This window comes from Phyllostomus hastatus, unplaced genomic scaffold, assembly GCF_019186645.2.
Source record: "Phyllostomus hastatus isolate PE091 unplaced genomic scaffold, TTU_PhHast_1.1 phas_contig_195, whole genome shotgun sequence".
Lineage (NCBI taxonomy): Eukaryota > Metazoa > Chordata > Mammalia > Chiroptera > Phyllostomidae > Phyllostomus > Phyllostomus hastatus.
The window spans coordinates 2,545,801-2,564,127 of NW_025333706.1; positions in this window are offsets into that span (position 1 = coordinate 2,545,801).

The following is an 18,327-nucleotide window of genomic DNA, read 5'->3' on the forward strand; positions in this document are numbered from 1 at the left end:
AGGTGTAGGTACATATACTTTGCCTCTTTGCACAACCAAAAGAAGGATAACAACAAAAAAAAACTTTTAAACAAAAAATAACCAGAACTGCGAGAAATCGAACTGTATGGAAGTCTGACACCCAAGGAGTTAAAGAAGAAACACTCGTCCAGGCCAACAGGGGGGGTTCAGATCGGCAGCTGAGGTGGAGTAGACTCATAGCAAGGCAGTGTTGGTGCACCCAGGTGGGCAAGGTGGCAGCTGGTGGAGCAGGCAGTCCCACCTTTGCGTGCAAATAAACTGGGAGGAACTGGGGAGCAAGACAGACAGCACAACCCACAGTTTCAGCACGGGGAAATAAAGCCTCAAAACCACTGACTGAAAAAAATCTGTGGGAGTTGAGGTGGTGGGAGAAACTCCCAGCCTCACAGCAGAGCTCATTGGAGAGACCCACAGAGTCCTAGAACATACACAAACCCACCCACCTCAGAATCAACACCAGAGGGGCTCAATTTACTTGTGGGTAATGGAGGAAGTAAATGAAAGTTGGGAGAGAGCTGAGCAAGAGGCATCATTCTCTCTCAGACCCCTCCCCCACATGCAGCATCACAGTGCTGCAGCCAAGTGGGTTGCCCCACCCTGGCAAATACCTAAGGCTGCACACCTTACTACATAACAAGTGTGCCAAGACAAAAAAAAAAGAGGCACAAATGGAAGAACAGATCAAAACTCCAGAAAAAATACAACTAAGTGATGAAGAGATAGCTGATCAATCAGATGCAGAGTTCAAAACACTGGCAATAAGGATGCTCACAGAAATGGTTGAGTATGGTCACAAAATAGAGGAAAGAGTGAAGGCTATGAAAAGTGAAAAAAAGGAAAATGAACAGGGTACTAACAGTGAAGGGAAGGAAACTAGGACTCAAATCAATGATTCAGACCAGAAGAAAGAAATAAACATTCAACCAGAACAGAATGAAAAAACAAGAATTAAAAAAAATGAGGAGAGGCTTAGGAAACTCTGGGACAACTTTAAATGTTCCAACATTTGAAACACAGGAGTGCCAGAAGGAGAAGAAGAAGAGCAAAACATTGAAAACTTATTTGAAAACATAATAAAGGAGAACTTCCCTAATCTGGCAAAGGAAATAGACTTCCAGGAAGTCCAGGAAACTCAGAGAGTCCCAAAGAGGTTGGACCCAAGAAGAAACACACCAAGGCACATCATAATTACACTGGTCAAGGTAAAAATGAAAGAGAGAATCCTAGAAGCAGCAAGAGGTAAGGAGACAGTAACCTACAAAGGAGTTCCCATCAGACTGTCAGCTGATTTCTCAAAAGAGACCTTACAGGCAAAAAGGGGCTGGAAAAAAGTATTCCAAGTCATGAAAGGCAAGGACCTACATCCAAGATCACTCTATCCAGCAAAGCTTTCATTTAGAATGGAAGGGAAGATGAAGTGCTTCCCAGATAAGGTCAAGTTAAAGGATTATATCATCACCAAGCCCATATTATATGAAATGTTAAAGGGACTTATCTAAGAAAAAGATGATGATCAAAAATACGAATAACAAACTTACAACTATCAACAATCAAACTTAAAAAATTGAAAACAAAAACTAAGCAAACAACTAGAACAGGAACAGATTCACAGAAATAGAGATCGCATCAGGGGTTATCAGTGGGGAAGGGGAAGGGGAGAAGGGGAGAAAGGGTACAGGAACTATAAGCATAAATGGTAGGTATAAAATAGACAGGGAGAGGTTAAGAATAGTATAGGAAAAGGAGAAGCCAAATAACTTATACGTATGACCCATGGACATGAACTAAGGTCGGGGAGATGCTGGTGGGAGGGGGAATACAGGGCAGAGGAGGAATAAAGGGAAGAAAAAAATGGGACAACTGTAATAGCATAATCAATAAAATATATATTTTTTTAAAAAAGAAGATGGACTGTTGAATAAACCAATGAACAATTTGGGGAAACTGAATTCCTATCTCATTGCTTATGACTAAATAAATTCCAAATATATTATAAAGATTTAAATGTAAAAAGTTGTGAGCATTTTTATATGTTTAAGGATAACAAAGGCATTAAAGGTAGAAACCATAGGTGATTTTTCTACATAAAAAATTGAAATCTTATTTTTGGCATAAATAAATAAACAAATAAAATGTGGATAGTTAAAAACAAAGGGCAAATTAGAGAAAATGTTTACAACATAATTAATGAATATGGATAGGAATAAGGTTTATAGACCAATAAAATTTTTTAAATGAATAGAGAAAATCAGTATCTGGTGAAAATATTGGACAAGGTGATAAATAGGCATTTCACAATGAGATTCAGGCTCTCCAGTTAAAAAGATACAAGTTAGAAACACAAATGAGGTTTCTTTCACCACCTCACACTGCCTGGGACAGAAGCATGGATAGAGCTTAGAATTCATTACCACAGGCAGCAGGAGGGGCCACCTCATAAGCTGAGGTCAGCACCAGGGCCTGGCCAGCCAGGTCGCACATGCACACAGGAAGCTTCAGGCACCCATTCTCTGGCTATACAGCTCACTGTTGGTCAAGTAGAGTGTGGTCCTGACTTGAGCCCCTCTGACCTTGTACAGAGTACTAGGTCCCAAGTGCAGTTTAGCTACAAGCATCTCCTCTGACTCTCTGAGTTCACTTTCGGGAATTCATTCCAAAAGATCCATCAAGGATCATAGATGTAGAGGCAGAGGTATTTGTGGCTAGGTTGTTCACAACAGTGAAACCCTGGAGGCAATTAACTGTATCATCAGGGTTGTAACTCATGGTTCATATATTCAAGACAATACTGTGTATGCAGACAAAAAGGAGGTGGAATAAGAATATTCCCACAACATGCTTTCTAATATAGTAATCAGGTGACAAAACATATAACCACACTTATATTTACATGTCTCCATATGGAGACAGATAACTAAAACCACACCAAGACATGTTTAAGAACAGCTGCCTCTAAGGGTGTGATTTGTGGTGATTTTTATATTTTACTCTCTTTAGTAAGGTTTTTATTAGATACATATCATCTTTGGAAAACCAGAGTTCTTTATGGACTCAGTTCTATTTGCAAATTTTGTTCCCATTTATCTCTACCTATCTAATGGCCCCCAGACTTTCCTATAATCAGTTTTGTCTTTCACTCAAATCAAAGAGCCCCGACTTGAAGAGGAGGGACCAGGGCCTTCAGGGCCCATAGGCTCAAAGGTCAAAGAGTGTAGATAACTTTGGTTAATTACTCCTTTCTTCTACCTCTATTTGCCAGTCAAATTTTACAGAAAATTGTTAATAATTACAAAAGACATTATTTTGAAAACTTTTTTTAATTTTAAAAATAAATACGACTTGTTCAAACTAAAAAAAAAACAGTTTACCCATTCAACCTATTTCCCAGCCCCTTGTCTCTGGCAAACACCAATCTGTTCTCTGTACCTATGAACTTGGTGTGTGTGTGTGTGTGTGTGTGTGTGTGTGTGTGTTTTTACATTCCACATAAGTGATATCATATGGTATTTATCTTTTTCAATCTGACTTATTTCATTTAGCATCATGCCCTCAAGGTCCATCCATATTGTCACAAATGGCAAGATTTCATTCTTTTCTATGAATGAATAATATTCTGTGTATATATATCAAATCTTATTTATCCATTCGTCTGTGAATGGACATTAAGATTACTTCCACATTTTGCCTATTGTAAATAATACTGCAATGAACATAGGGATGCATATATCTTTTTCAGTTAGTGTTTTTGTTTTCTTCAGATAAATACCCAGAAGTGGAATTGCTAGATTATGGTAGTTCTATTTTTAATTTTTTGAGGAACTTACATACTGTTTTCCATAGTGTTTGCACCAGTTTACAATCTTATCAGCAGTGCACAAAGGGTTCCCTTTTCTTTATGTCCTCTCCAACACATTTCTAGTTTTTTTAATAATAGCCATTGTAACAGATGTTAAGTGATAACATATTGTGGTTTTGATTTGGATTTCCCTGATGATTAGTTAATGTTGAGCACCTTTTCATGTACCTGCCAGCCAACTATGTTTTCATATACCTGCTGGCCATCTGTATGAATGAAAAGAAAAACACTTTTCATTCTTATCTGAGTTTCAGAGTGGTAACCTTAGCCCAGTCAGTCCTGAAAATTTAAGTTGGTCAAGTTTTTCAAACATTATCAAGGGAACACATGTGCAGTAAAGCAGGAAATGCCCATTCATGGAACTGAAACATATTTGAGTTAGAAAACATAATTTCTATTCTTTGTTTCTAGGCATAGTTTTTTTGGGTACACTCAAAATAGATTATGATTCTGTTACCTGAGAGAGACCTGAGTCAGGCCCCCTACCACAAGCTTGTTCTTTGGTTCTTCCCTTGCTTGAAAGAGGACTCAAGCAAGAGGCAACAGGTATAGTGGAAATGAGATAACAAGCTTATTTATGAAACACATATGAACACAAAGTTGCAAGCCAGCACCCAGCTAGTCTTAAATGCCCCACGTATAGAGGAAATAAAGCTGTTAGTAAGTTTGTTAGTAAGTTTATTCTATACACTTGAGCTGAGGCTACAAGTGGGCACTCGGCTAATCTGAGTGTGCTGATTCTTAGGGTTCAGGGGTTACATTCCTAAATCAGCTTTTAGGTTCCCCCTCACTCTTCCCTTCTAAACCTTGGGAATAATGTACAGCTATAAAGGTTTTAGTTTCTCAGCTAGTAAAGGCTCTTTTTCTTGTTAGTGAAGCTGCTATAGAGGCTCCCTTTCCCAGCACAGAGTCTCAAGGACTCCCCTCCTCCTTGGTTGTGATGTTTAAAACACCAGGCAATCTTACTAGACCAAGCTCAAGACTGCTGAGTGAATGGGTGAGACATGTCTCCCTCCTTCTCCCAACCTCAGTTTACTACCTATCCTACCTATAATTCATAGGGTAGTGATATTTAATGGGATTTCATTCCAACACACTTAATGCTTTACATTAGAAGGCTTAATTTTTTCCAAGAATCATTCTAAGATTATATATAGTCTTAAAGGAGCAAAGTCCATTTGAGTACTACTGAAATGAAAGTAAAGTAACTACTTTGTCACACAGTGTCAGTTTTGTACATTTAATTTTCTACTGCCTGGAATAGGCATTGATGATCTCTAGCACGCCAGCCAAAGAGGACACAAAGATTCCCAATGACATCACAAACAGGCAGTCTGTGTCCTTTGCCTCTTCCCCCTGTTGGATCCTTTTTCCCTCTAGTCAAGACCCTCCTCCTCAGCAACCACCTGCCCTATCTTCCCTTCTGCTAAGAGGTACATGTTGCTCTCCCTGGCCCCAGACACTTCATAAAAACCCTCAAATTTCAGTGCCTCAAGAAAAAAGAAAAGGAGAATCAGAATTCTGAAATAAGTATGAGGAGTTTGGTGGAAAATCTACTCAGTGAAACAATTATTTAGCTGGAAGTAAATATATATATATTCTTATCCAATTTCAAATCTTTGAAAATTGTCCTAAATTCACACAGCAAATAGAAAAATATGTATTCAAGAAAAATTACAAAATTTCAGTAAGAACGAGAGCAAGTGTGTCATTTGAGCCATGACCCGAAGCTCCTCAAGACAGAAGCCTCACTCTGGGTGGATACAGCAAGGAAGGCAGGCTCCCTCTCCCAGCTCCCAGTCTATAGTTGTGGTTTTGGTAGAAGGTGCAGGCCACCAGGATCTCTCATCATCCCCATGGCCAGCTCTATGTTGCAGAAATTCTATGCCAGGCAACTTCTTCCAAAAGAACATAGGGTCGCCCACATATACAACAGAAATTCCACAGGGAAAAGACTAAGGCTACCATCCCCACCAAATGCCCTGCTAAGAGAAGGTATCACTCCAGCAGAAGCAGGCCACAGTCCTCAACCCCAGCCCCAGTACAGGAACACAGAGGTTTCTCCCAGGGGAAAAGTAGATTGTAAGAACAACAGGCTCCCAGCTCTCCCTACAGGCACTAATGTTAGTTCATTATAAAAGAACATTCAGAAGTTTACACTTAATGTTCTTGTTGAAAACAATGGGCATCCTGAAGGTGAGCAATTAAAAGGAGGCTGCTAACCAGGATATCAGTAGCAACAAGCAAAACACAGACCCCTCTGGAAGATTAACAGAGAGAAGCAGGACAAGAGGAACTAAAAAGAGCCCTCCTGAGTAGGGGCAAACCTCAGAGATTGGTGATATCTGTCCCTGCAAAGAGAATAAATTTTAACTGGATGAGAGGGTAAAGTACGTTATATCCCAGTGTGTCATAGAAAACAACAAAGAAATCAGCAGGCAATTGACAGAGGCTAAAACCTGGATATGACACCAAGAGCAAACCAGCTAGAGGCTCAAAAGGAGATCAGAGAGTCAAAGAGAGCAGCCTCAGACCACAGTCATTCCTGGTGGTCAGAGATACTGTTCCATATCCCAGACTGCATCCTCTGGGGAGCAACATCACAGGCTGCCCACAGCCAGGAACTAGTCCATCCAGGAGACTATAGAAATGCACAAGCCAACAGGCAGACATCAACAAGCATGTGGGGGGAGGGGCCGGTGTCCAGACTTGCCATATGTTATCCTATTTTTCGGACTATAAGACGGCACCTTTTGACTGCATTTTTTGCTCCAAAAATTTTCCCCCTATTTTCCTCCTCTAAAGCCTAGGCACATCTGGGGTCTGCACCATAAGACGCACCTAGGTTTTAGAGGAGAAAAATAGGGGAAAAATTTTTGAAGAATAAATGTGGTCAAAAATTATGTCTTATAGTCTGAAAAATGAGGTACATAAAGTGTCCAGTCTTCAACCAAAAAAGAAATGAGACATGCATTAAATCAGGGAAGCATCACCTGTACACAGGAACAGAGAGCAGGCAACAGAAAGGGCCTTTTTAGGACCAGACGTATGAACCTAGCAGACAAAGATTTCATAGGCGTTATATAAATATGTTCAAAGAAGTAAAGGAACTGTGTTTAAAAATTCAGAAATTCAAGACAATCCAAAAACAAATGGATCATGTTCATGGATGAGAATATTTAAAATTGCTAATATGGCAATATTCCCAAATTGATCTATAGAATCAACACAGTCGCTGTCAAAATCCCAGTCTCTGTTTTTGCAGAAACTGTCAAGCTTATCCTAAAATTCTTATCACAGTGCAAAACAAGCATAATAGCTAAACAATCTTGAAAAAGAACAAGATTGAAAGACTCAAACTTTCCAATTTCCCAGGTGACTACATAATAGTAGTTACGACTCTGTAATTGTGCTATAAGGATAGATAAATAGATGAATGAGACAGAATTTAGAGTCCAGAAGTAAACCTTTGCAGTCATCTTCAACAAGGGTGTAGAGACAATTAATTGTGGGCAGAATACAGCTGACTCTTGAACAACACAGGTTTGAGCTGCATGGGACCACTTACAGGTTGATTTTTTTTTTTAGTAAACACATACAGTACTGTAAATGTATTTTATTTTCCTTATGATTTTCTTAATAACATTTTCTTTTCTATAGATTATTGTTAGAATGCAGTATATAAAATATATAACAGAGACTGAAGATGGCAGCAAGGTAGGAGGGAGCAGTTTCCACTTCCCCTACACATGGGAGAAAAACCTAGCCAGTCTACGGAGGAACAGAGCAAACAGCCAACAGAACCCCAGCATATATGAGGATAGGAGATCAAAAATTGTAGAGGACATTGAAAAATCAGACAGTAAAGAGAGTACTTCAGGACAATAAGGTCCCTGGGACCAGTTCAGGGACCAGGGCGGCTACAGCCCCAGGCCTGGCGCCTGCTGGGTCTGCCACAGGGTTTTTGGGAGAGAGCTGGGTCAACTGTTCCCTCCCCTGTCAAACAAGGATTGAGCAGCATGGGGAGAGACCTGTTTGCTTAAAGTCACAGAGAGGGGAATAAGGACTAAGTGGCAAACACACAGGGGCTGTGAGTACCCACAGAGGCTGTGGACACTAGCTGGGGAGAGTTGAGAGTTGGGCTGTGACACACCCTGATGCAGATAGTCCCCAGTGTGGTTAGAGAATGGGGCTGTGCTAGAGGCCAGGCCTCTGTATGGAAAGGCAGGCTTGAGCAGGAGGAATTTCTCAAAAACAAAAAGTGAAAAAAGAGACACTTGGCAGCTGTTTGGGGAATTCTCTTGCAACAGCCACCCGACCCCACCCTCCTCCCCACCCAGTAGAGCTGACTCCCGAGGTGGTGCAGAAGGCCCTGCACAAAGTACCATAGCCCTGGGAAGAGTGTATGCCCAAACTTGAGGAACTGGAGGTGGCCCTGTGGAGCGTGCATGCCCACAAGCCAGGGAGAGTGCACTCTGCAGAACGCCCCACGCCCAAACCCAAAGCCCCAGGGAGAGGCACCACTCATAGCCCCAGGGAAAGTGCTCACCCAAACCTGTGGAACCTGAGGGACCAGAGATTGCTGGGGGAGCTGGGCTGGAGGCTGACTGAGTGCAGATCAGGAAGAGAGAAAAGTAAAAGCAATCTCCCCTCAGCCTGCTGAAGCCAGGAGGACCAGCAAAACTGGTTTGGCCAGTTTGAAACAAGCAAGAGGCTTTTTTTTAAGGGTTTTTTTTTTCATTTTTATTTACTTTTTTATCTTTCAACTCCTTTTCCTCTCTTTCCTTCTTTCTTGTTTTATTCCTTCTTCCATTCTTTCCCATTTGATCTCTTCTTCCTTCATTCATTCTTTTTTTATCTAATTCCCACAAGTGAGGAAAAAAAAACCCTAAAACTGTGAAAAGACCAGAGTTGGACCCAAAGAGGGGGCATCCCAACAGCTGAGACAGTGAGACAAATTTCACTTTGCTATTACAGAGAACCTGCAAGTTATTGCATATTTGTATTATTATTTTTTCATTATTCTTACATCTTCTATTTTATTACTATTTTTGTATTCCTTTTCTTTCTGTTTAGTCTTCTTTGTTTGGCTGGTTAAATTGTATCATTTAACAGGTTTCCCCTGTTCTCTCATTCATAGTGTATTCCTAATTTAATGTCTTTCACTTCACTTGTGTTCCATTACCACACTACTCAAGGTCCTATACACCCTATTCTTGTTATCCAGATCATATAGATTCTGTCATATTATTGTTGTAAATAATAGCTGTTCCATACAATTGTAAATACTACACAGCACCCCTCCAAGATTTTAGCTCACTTCACAGTTTCCTAAACTCTCTTTCTGCTGTGGCTAACTCTATTTACTCACACACTACAAATATTTTCTATCCTTTACTCTCACCTTATCTCAGAATCTAACTTTCACAAGCTCACTGCTTTCTAGATCCAACTCACAATCCTTCCCTCCCCAACAAGAGTCTTATTTTCTTTCCACCCTTTCTAAAAAGTGGCTAGTTGGGTGGAATATCACAGTGAACACTATACATAGCCAAGGGATTGTTTATTTCTAATCTATGGGCTACTACTGTAAATATAATAGAATACTCTCTTGCTGTCTTAAATCATTTTGCCTTCTCCCTCTAACTGATCATAAAGAAGAGTAGCTGGAAGCTATGAACACCAGGATACCCACTGGAAGAGGAAACCGAACAACAAATGAACCACCAACAGATAACACAAGAAGGTGAAGGAGGGAGTGGAAGCCACACTAACCTCAATCCAGGACCTATCTGGAAATACAACTAAATAGTTCAGAAAATACCCAGAACAAACAATGGAACAAGAGCAAGAAAGAATCCTCAAAACCTTGTACACAAGGAAGGGCCAGTGTCAACACAACCTGCTCACACCAGAACAACAAAATACAAAAGGTGGTGGACAGAGGGACCCTCAGTCAACCAGCGGGAGGGAAGTAACACACCAAAGAAAGACCCAATAACAATCAAAACACAAACACAAACACAGAGCCAACATAAATGACAGCCCAAGACCAGTGAGCTTGGGAGATCAAGGAGAGGGCACCACTGAATCTCACAGGTATTCTACCATAGAAGTTCACACCATAAACCCAGAGAATCAGAACAGATCATTTTAAGAAGCTGAGGCTAATGAGAAAAATCTCACAAATGATGGGAATACAAAGAAACAATCCCCAAATGAAAAGAAAGGAGGAAGCCTCAGAAATAAGGCTAAATGAAATAGAGGCAACTCAACTATCAGATATTGAGTTCAAAGTAATGGTTATTAGGAAGCTCAATGAGCTCACAATGAATTACCAGAAACTATAAGGAAACTACAGTGAACTCACTGCAACCTGTATCAGTATGAAAAAGGAAATAGAAACTAACAACAAGGGCCAAGAGGAAATGAAGAATACAATTTCTGAACTGAAGAACACAGTAAAAGGAATCAAAAGCAGGATAGATGAAACAGATGGGAAGAGCGAACTGGAAGACAAAGTAGAAAAAAAAAAAACAACCAGAAAGAGCAAGAAAAGGAAAAGAGGTTCAGAAAGAATGAAGAGGGATTAAGAGAAATGCAAGACAATATGAAACGTAATAATATCCGTATAATAGGGATACCAGAAGGAGAAGAACAACAAGGGATAGAAAACCTGTTTGAAAAAGTAAACATGGAAAACTTCCCTAATTTGAGGAGAGAAAAAGTCACACAAATCCAGGAAACACAGAGAGTCCCAATCAAGAGGAACCCAAACAGGCCCACTCCAAGACACATTATAATTAAAATGGCAAAATTCCAAGACAAAGAGAGAATCCTAAAAGCAGCAAAGGAGAAACAGGAAGTAACATACAAGAAAGCCCCAATAAGGTTAGCAGCTGACTTCTTGATGGAAACAATCCAAGTCAGAAGAGAATGGCAAGAAATATTCCAAGTAATGAGAACCAGAGGCCTGCAACCAAGGCTACTTTACCCAGCAAGGCTCTCAATCAAGATAGAAGGCCAGATAAGGAGCTTCCCAGACAAAAGAAGTCTAAAAGAATACACACCCACCAAACCAGCTCTGCAAGAGATGCTAAAGAAACTGTTTTAAGGAAAGGAAGGAAAAGAGAGAGAGAGGAACACAGGAATGAAAATGGCAGTGAATAACTACTTATCAATAATAACTTTAAACATAAAGAGATTAAATGCTCCAATCAAAAAACATAGAATAGCTGAATGGATAAGAAAGTATGACCCACACATATCATGCCTACAAGCAACCCACGTCAGGATGAAAGACCTACACAGATTGAAAGAAAAGGACAGGAAACAAATTTTCTAAGCAAAAGGACAGGGAAAAAAAAGCCAGGGTAGTAATACTCTTATCAGACAAAATAGACTTCAAAAAAAGGGCTATAAAGAGAAACCTAGAAGGTCACTTCATAATACTCAAGGAAAGAATCCACCAAGAAGACATAAATATTGTAAATATATATATATGAACCCAACATAGGAGCACCCAAATACATAAAGAAAATCTTGGCAGACTTCAAGAAAGATACTGACAGCAACACAATTATAGTAGGGGATTTTAACATCCCACTGTCAAAAATGGACAGATCTTCCAAACAAAATATCAATGAAGATATTGTGGCATTCAACAATGCCCTTGATGAAATGGACATAACTGATATATAGAGAGCCTTTCATCCCAAAGAAGCTAAAACCACATTCTTTTCAAATGCACATGGAACATTTTCAAAGAGAGACCACATGATAGGACACAAAACAAGCCTCAACAAATTCAAGAAAATTGAAATCATATCAAGCATTTTCTCCCACCACAAGGGATTGAACCTAGAAACCAACCCCAAGGGAAAAAACCCAAAACACTCAAAATCATGGAGATTAAATAGCATGCTATTAAAACAATGAATGGATCAAGAATGAGATCAAGGAAGAAATAAAAAAGTTTCTGGAAACAAATGAAAATGAACTCACAACAACCCAAAACTTATAGGTCACAGCTAAGGCAGTCCTGAGAGGGAAGTTCAGAGTGATACAGCTCTAAGTAAAAAAGACAGAAACATTTCAAATAAAAAGCCTACCCCTACACATACAAGAACTCAAGAAACAACAACAAAGAGAGCCCAGAGCAAGTAGAAGGAAGGAAATAACCAAGATCAGAGCAGAATTAAATGACATAGAGACTAAGAGCACAATTCTAAAGATCAATGAATCCAGGAGCTGGTTCTTTGAAGAGATAAACAAAATCAACAAGCCTTTAAGTAGGCTCACCAAGAAAAAAAGAAAGAGGACCCAAATAAACATAATCAGAAATGAAAGAGGAAAAATTACAACTGACACTACAGAAATACAAACAGTTGTAAGAAATTACTACAAAGAACTGTATGCAAGAAATTTGAAAACCTAGGTGAAATGGACAAATTTCTAGAAAAATATAATCCTCCAAAACTCAAAGAAGAAGAAGCAGAAAGCCTGAACAGATCAATAACACCTGATGAAATTGAAGCAGTAATCAAAAATATCCAAACACACAAAAGCCCTGGACCAGATGGTTTCACAGGAGAATTCTACAAAGCATTTAAGGAAGATCTAACCCCTATCCTTCACAGACTTTGCCAAAAAATCCAAAATGATGTAAGACTCCCAAACACTTTTTATGAAGTGAGCATCATCCTAATCCCAACACCAGAAAAAGACACAACAAAGAAAGAAAACTTCAGGCCAATATCGCTGATGAACATAGATGCTAAAATCCTCAACCAAATATTGCAAACATCATACAGCAATATGTAAAAAAGATAATACACCATAGTCAAGTGGAATTCATCCCAGGGATGCAAGAATGGTACAATATTCACAAAACAATAAATGTAATATATCACATAAACAAAAGCAAAGACAAAAATAACATGATCATATTAATAGATGCAGAAAAAGCATTTGATAAGGTACAGTACCCATTTATGATAAAAAACATTCAGCAAAGTGGGAATAGATAGAGCATTCCTTAATATAATAAAGGCCATACATGAGAGACCTACAGCCAACATCATACTCAATGGGCAAAAACTAAAATCTTTTCCACTAAGATCATGAACAAGATAAGGTCATCCACTTTCACCATTTCTATTCAACATAGTATTGGAAGTTTTATCCATAGCAATCAGACAAAAAAGGAAATAAAAGGCATCCAATTGGAAAGGAGGAAACAAAATGGTCATTGTTTGCAGAGGACATGATACTGTACATAGAAAATCCTATAGACTCCACAAAAAACTGCTTGACCTAATAAATTAATTTTTCAAAATAGCTGGATACAAAGTCAATATTCAGAAATCAAAGGCATTTTTGTATACCAACAATGAAACAGCAAAAGCAAAAATGAGGAAAAATATCTTGTTTGATATAGCAACAAAAAAAAAATACCTAGGAATAAATCTAACCAAAGAGGTAAAAGACTACACAACACTGAGGAAAGAAATCAAGACACAAACAAATGGAAATCTATCCCATGTTCATGGATCAGAAGAATTAACATCATCAAAATGTCCATACTACCCAAGGCAATGTACAGATTCAGTGCAATACATATTAAAGTACCAATTGCATATTTCACAGACATAGAACAAACACTTCAAAAATTTATATGGAACCATAAACGACCCCAAAGAGCTGCTCCAATTTTGAGAAAGAAAAGCAAAGTAGGAGGGATCATAATACCTGATACCAAACTGTACTAGAAAGCCACTGTAATCAAAAGAGCCTGGTACTGGCATAAAAACAGGTATATGGACCAATGGAACAGAACAGAGAGCCTAGAAATAAACTCAAGTCTCTACAGTCAATATTTGACAAAGGGGACAGCAGCATAAAATGGAGTAAAAATAGCCTCTTCAAGAAATGGTGTTGGGAGAACTGGACAGCTACGTGCAAAAAAAATGAAACTTGAGCACCAACTTACACCATACACAAAAATAAATTCAAGGTGATAAAAGATTTAAGTATAAGCCATGACACCATTAAAGTCCTCCAGGAGAACATAGGGAGGAAAATCCCCAGATATGTCATGCAGCGGTATTTTCACTGATATGTCCCCTAGAGCAAGGGACATAAAGAATAAACAAATGGAATCTCATCAAAATAAAAAGCTTCTGTGTGGCTGAAGAAAACAGTAATAAAATGAAAAGAGAACCAACCATATGGGAAAACATATTTGCCAATGATACCTCAGACAAGGGTTTAACCTTCAAAATATATAAAGAACTCACACAACTCCATTCTAAGAAGACAAGCAACCCAATTAAGAAATGGACAAAGGACTTGAACAGACACTTCTCCAAGAAGGACATACAAAGGATCCAGAGACACATGAAAAGATGCTCAGTACTGCTAGCTATCAGAGAGATGCTAATTAAAACTACAATGAGATACCACTTCACACCAGTCAGAATGCCCATCATAAACAAAGCAACAAACAACAAGTGGTGGAGAGTTTGTGGAGAAAAGGGAACTCTAGTGCACTGCTGGTGGGATTGCAAACTGGTACAAGCACTATGGATGTGGATAAATGACTGCAGGAGGAAGAATACCTCGCTGGATACCAACACCACCCAGATGAAGGCCAAGAGACTTTATGATAGTTTTGTGGAAAGCATGGACGTTCACGACAGTGACGAGGATGAAGACGATGACGCAGAAGCAGGACCATCAAGTGCTTCTCCCCCCAGACCAACCCCATTTGTGCCCACAAGGGCTAGTTTAACAAATTTCAGAGACACTTTGGACTCAAGAGCATTTCTCTGCATGGAGAAGCTGCCTCTGTGGATAAAAAGCAGCGCCAGCAACTCCCCATACCTATGTCCATCACTCAGATGAAGAGATCAGTTATACCTACACTGTTAGCAGAAATAGAAGTTACAGCCCAGTGCGAAGATACTTCACCACCTCATGAAGTGTCTAATGAAGTGGTGCCTTCAAAAGAGCTGTAACGCTCTTCTTGGCTGTGCAGTACATTCATCTCATTGTCATCACCTTCGTCACCATCAGTACTGCACAGCTACATAATTCATGATCTTCATCATTCAAGTTGTAGTATACTTTACTGGTGAGTACCCATATAGAATCTTATATGTTATTACAATTATGTAGGTTTAAGAGTATAGAAAATATTTCTACACTCTTCTACAGCTATTTTAAGAGAATATGAAGTAGTTATAGGAGTGTGGAAAAGGTTAACAAATGAGTGGGAAAGGTTTATAGGAGTGTGGGAAGTGTTTATAAAACCTTAAAATATATATAAATAATAAAATAAATATAACGCCACTACTTTGTGGATTTTCACTTATCGTGGAGGCCTCTGGAACCTAACTCCCATGATAGATGAGAGATCACTGTATTTATTTTTCACCACCTGGCTTCTTTTGCTTAGCGTAATGCTCTCCAGATCCATCCATGCTGTCAACAAAGGGTAGGAGCTCTTTCTTTTTTTATGCTGCAGAGAATTCCATTGTGTAAATGTACCATATGTTTTTGATCCATTCATTTACTGATGAGCAGCTAGGTTGCTCCCAACACTTGGCTATTATAAATTGTGCTGCTATGAACATTGGAGTGCATAGGTTCTTTTGGATTGGTGTTTCAGGGATCTTAGGATATAATCCTAGCAGTAGAATTGCTGGGTCAAAAGGCAGATCCATTTTTAGTTTCCTGAGAAAATTCCATACTGTTTTCCACAGCCAAAAAGAGCATTACAGCTCTTTTGAAGGCACCACTTCATCAGGCACTTCATGAGGTGGTGCAGTATCTTCGCACTGGGCTGTAACTTCTATTTCTGCTAACAGTGTAGGTATAACTGATCTCTTTATCTAAGTGACGGACATAGTTATGGGGAGTTGCTGGCGCTGCTTTTTATCCACAGAGGCAGCTTCTCCATGCAGAGAAATGCTCTTGAGTCCAAAGTGTCTCTGAAATTTGTTAAACCAGCCCTTGTGGGCACAAATGGGGTTGGTCTGGGGGGAGAAGCACTTGATGGTCCTGCTTCTGCGTCATCGTCTTCATCCTCGTCACTGTCGTGAATGTCCATGCTTTCCACAAAACTATCATAAAGTCTCTTGGCCTTCATCTGGGTGGTGTTGGTATCCAGCGAGGTATTCTTCCTCCTGCAGTCATTTATCCACAGGGCCAATGCAGAGTCCATCCTCACAATGGCCTTATTGCAGGAAGTGACCACCCTCTTTGAAGTCTTGTTAAAAGTCATTGTCACCGTAGACCTAATATTCTTCTCATCTTTCTTTATGTAGCAAACAGTAGATTCACTGATACCATAATGATGGCCTGCAGCTATGTAGCTTTTGCCTTCCTTTAACAAGTCGAGAAGTTCCACCTTTTCTTTAGTGGTAAGCATACCCCTCTGGCGCTTGGGTTCACTGCCAGAAGCCTTAGAAGGCGCAGAATATTTGGGTGGCATCGTAGGGCTTGAAATAAATTCAAACTTCTATGAAAATTTCACAAAAACACAGCACCGCAGAGCAACACTATGTGCAGCGATCAGACGTCAAAGTGAAGTGAACAAGGAGAGATGCTGAATGTATGGGCACAGTGCAAACAGACCGATGCTACAGTCACTGAGCCAATCAGCGTCCAAGATACAAAACACAGTGCTATGGTTGGTCACCTTCCATTCCATCAGCCAATAGTGTGCCATGTACAATCTCACATTAGCAAACTTGCGCAAGCGGTAGTGGCGTACTGCATTTCCATTGTGTACAGTACAGTATTCATCCACTGATGAAATACATACTGTATTTTATTTCAATTTAATATCCTTTTAATATGTTTGAATTAACTTTTATATTTTTATATTATTTTAAATTTTTTAGGCAAAAATCATTTAAATCATAAATATTATGTAAATACCCATATACCACAAAATCCCGTGATATAGCAAAAACTCCGTGGTATAGAATTAGATATATATTTTTTAAAAAATCCAAGATACAGTGAAGCCACAGTAAGTGAATTGCGATATAGCGAGGGATGATCACATGTACCATATGATCTCACCTTTAATAGGAACCTAATCAACAAAACAAACAAGCAAGCAAAATATAACCAACGATACTGAAATTGAGAACAGGTGATCAGAGGGGAGAGAGGAGGGAATTTCAGGGGAAAAGGAGAAGTGTTTGCAGGAACAAATATACAGGATACATGGACAATAACAGCGGGGTGGGGTGGAAATGGGAGGGAGGTGGGGGGTGCTGGGGGGTGGGCTGGGATGGGGTAAATGGCAGAAAACTGTACTTGAACAACAATTAAAATTTAAAAAATATGTAACATACCAAATATGTATTAATTGATTATTTATGTTATTGATAAGGCTTTCAGTCAACAGTAGGCTATTAGTAGTTAAATTTTTAAAAAGTCAAAAGTTATATGCAAATTTTTTACTGTAAGAGGGTTGGCGCCCTTAACCCTAGCACTGTTCAAGGGTCAATGTAGTGGCCTCAATAACTGCTGTTGTGCTGAGACGGGATATGTGCATGCCAAAAACTGAAGTTGGGCCTCTGTCCTAAACTATACACAGAAGTGAATTCAAAATGAATCTGAGACATAAATGTAAAAACCAAAATTATAAAACACCTAGAAAAAAACAGGAACAAATCTTCATGACCTTGGACTAGGCAGTGATTTCTTAGATATCAAAACATAGGCAGTGATTTCTTAGATACAAAACCATAAGCAACAAAACAAAAACTAAGTGAATTTTAATTAAAAATGTTTAATCAAAATTAAAAATGTTTGTCCTGCAAATGAAACTGTCAGGAAAGTAAAAAGACAACCTTCAAAGTAGGAGGAAATATTTGCAAACCATATATCTAATAATGTATTTGTATCTAAAATATGCAAAAATTCTTACAACTCTATAATAAAAACAATAAGCGAGTCAATTGCATGTAATCTATATTTGTATTATAGGAAAATAAGGTATATGCCACATATATCTACACACCACTTTATTTCTGTGGATTCAGTGTAGTGCTCAGATGTAGCAAATTCAAGTTTTGCTTTTTAGAACTTTCTGGGATTTTTCCCCAAAATATATATTTTTAAGATTTTATTTATTTATTTTTAGAGAGAGGGAAAGGGAAAAAGAAAAATAGGGAGAGAAACATCAATGTGTGGTTGCCTCTTATGCACCTCCTACTGGGGCCCCTGGCTGGCAACCCAGGTATGGGCCCTAAACTGGGAATTAAACCGGAGACCTTTGAGTTCACAGGCCAGTGCTGAATCCACTGAGCCACACCAACGTTTTTTTCCCCCAACATTTTTGATACATGTTTGGTTCAACCACCAGGTACTGAGGGCCAACTTAATTATAGTTCTAAAAAGTAACCTAGGCAAATGCACGGCTACCTGTT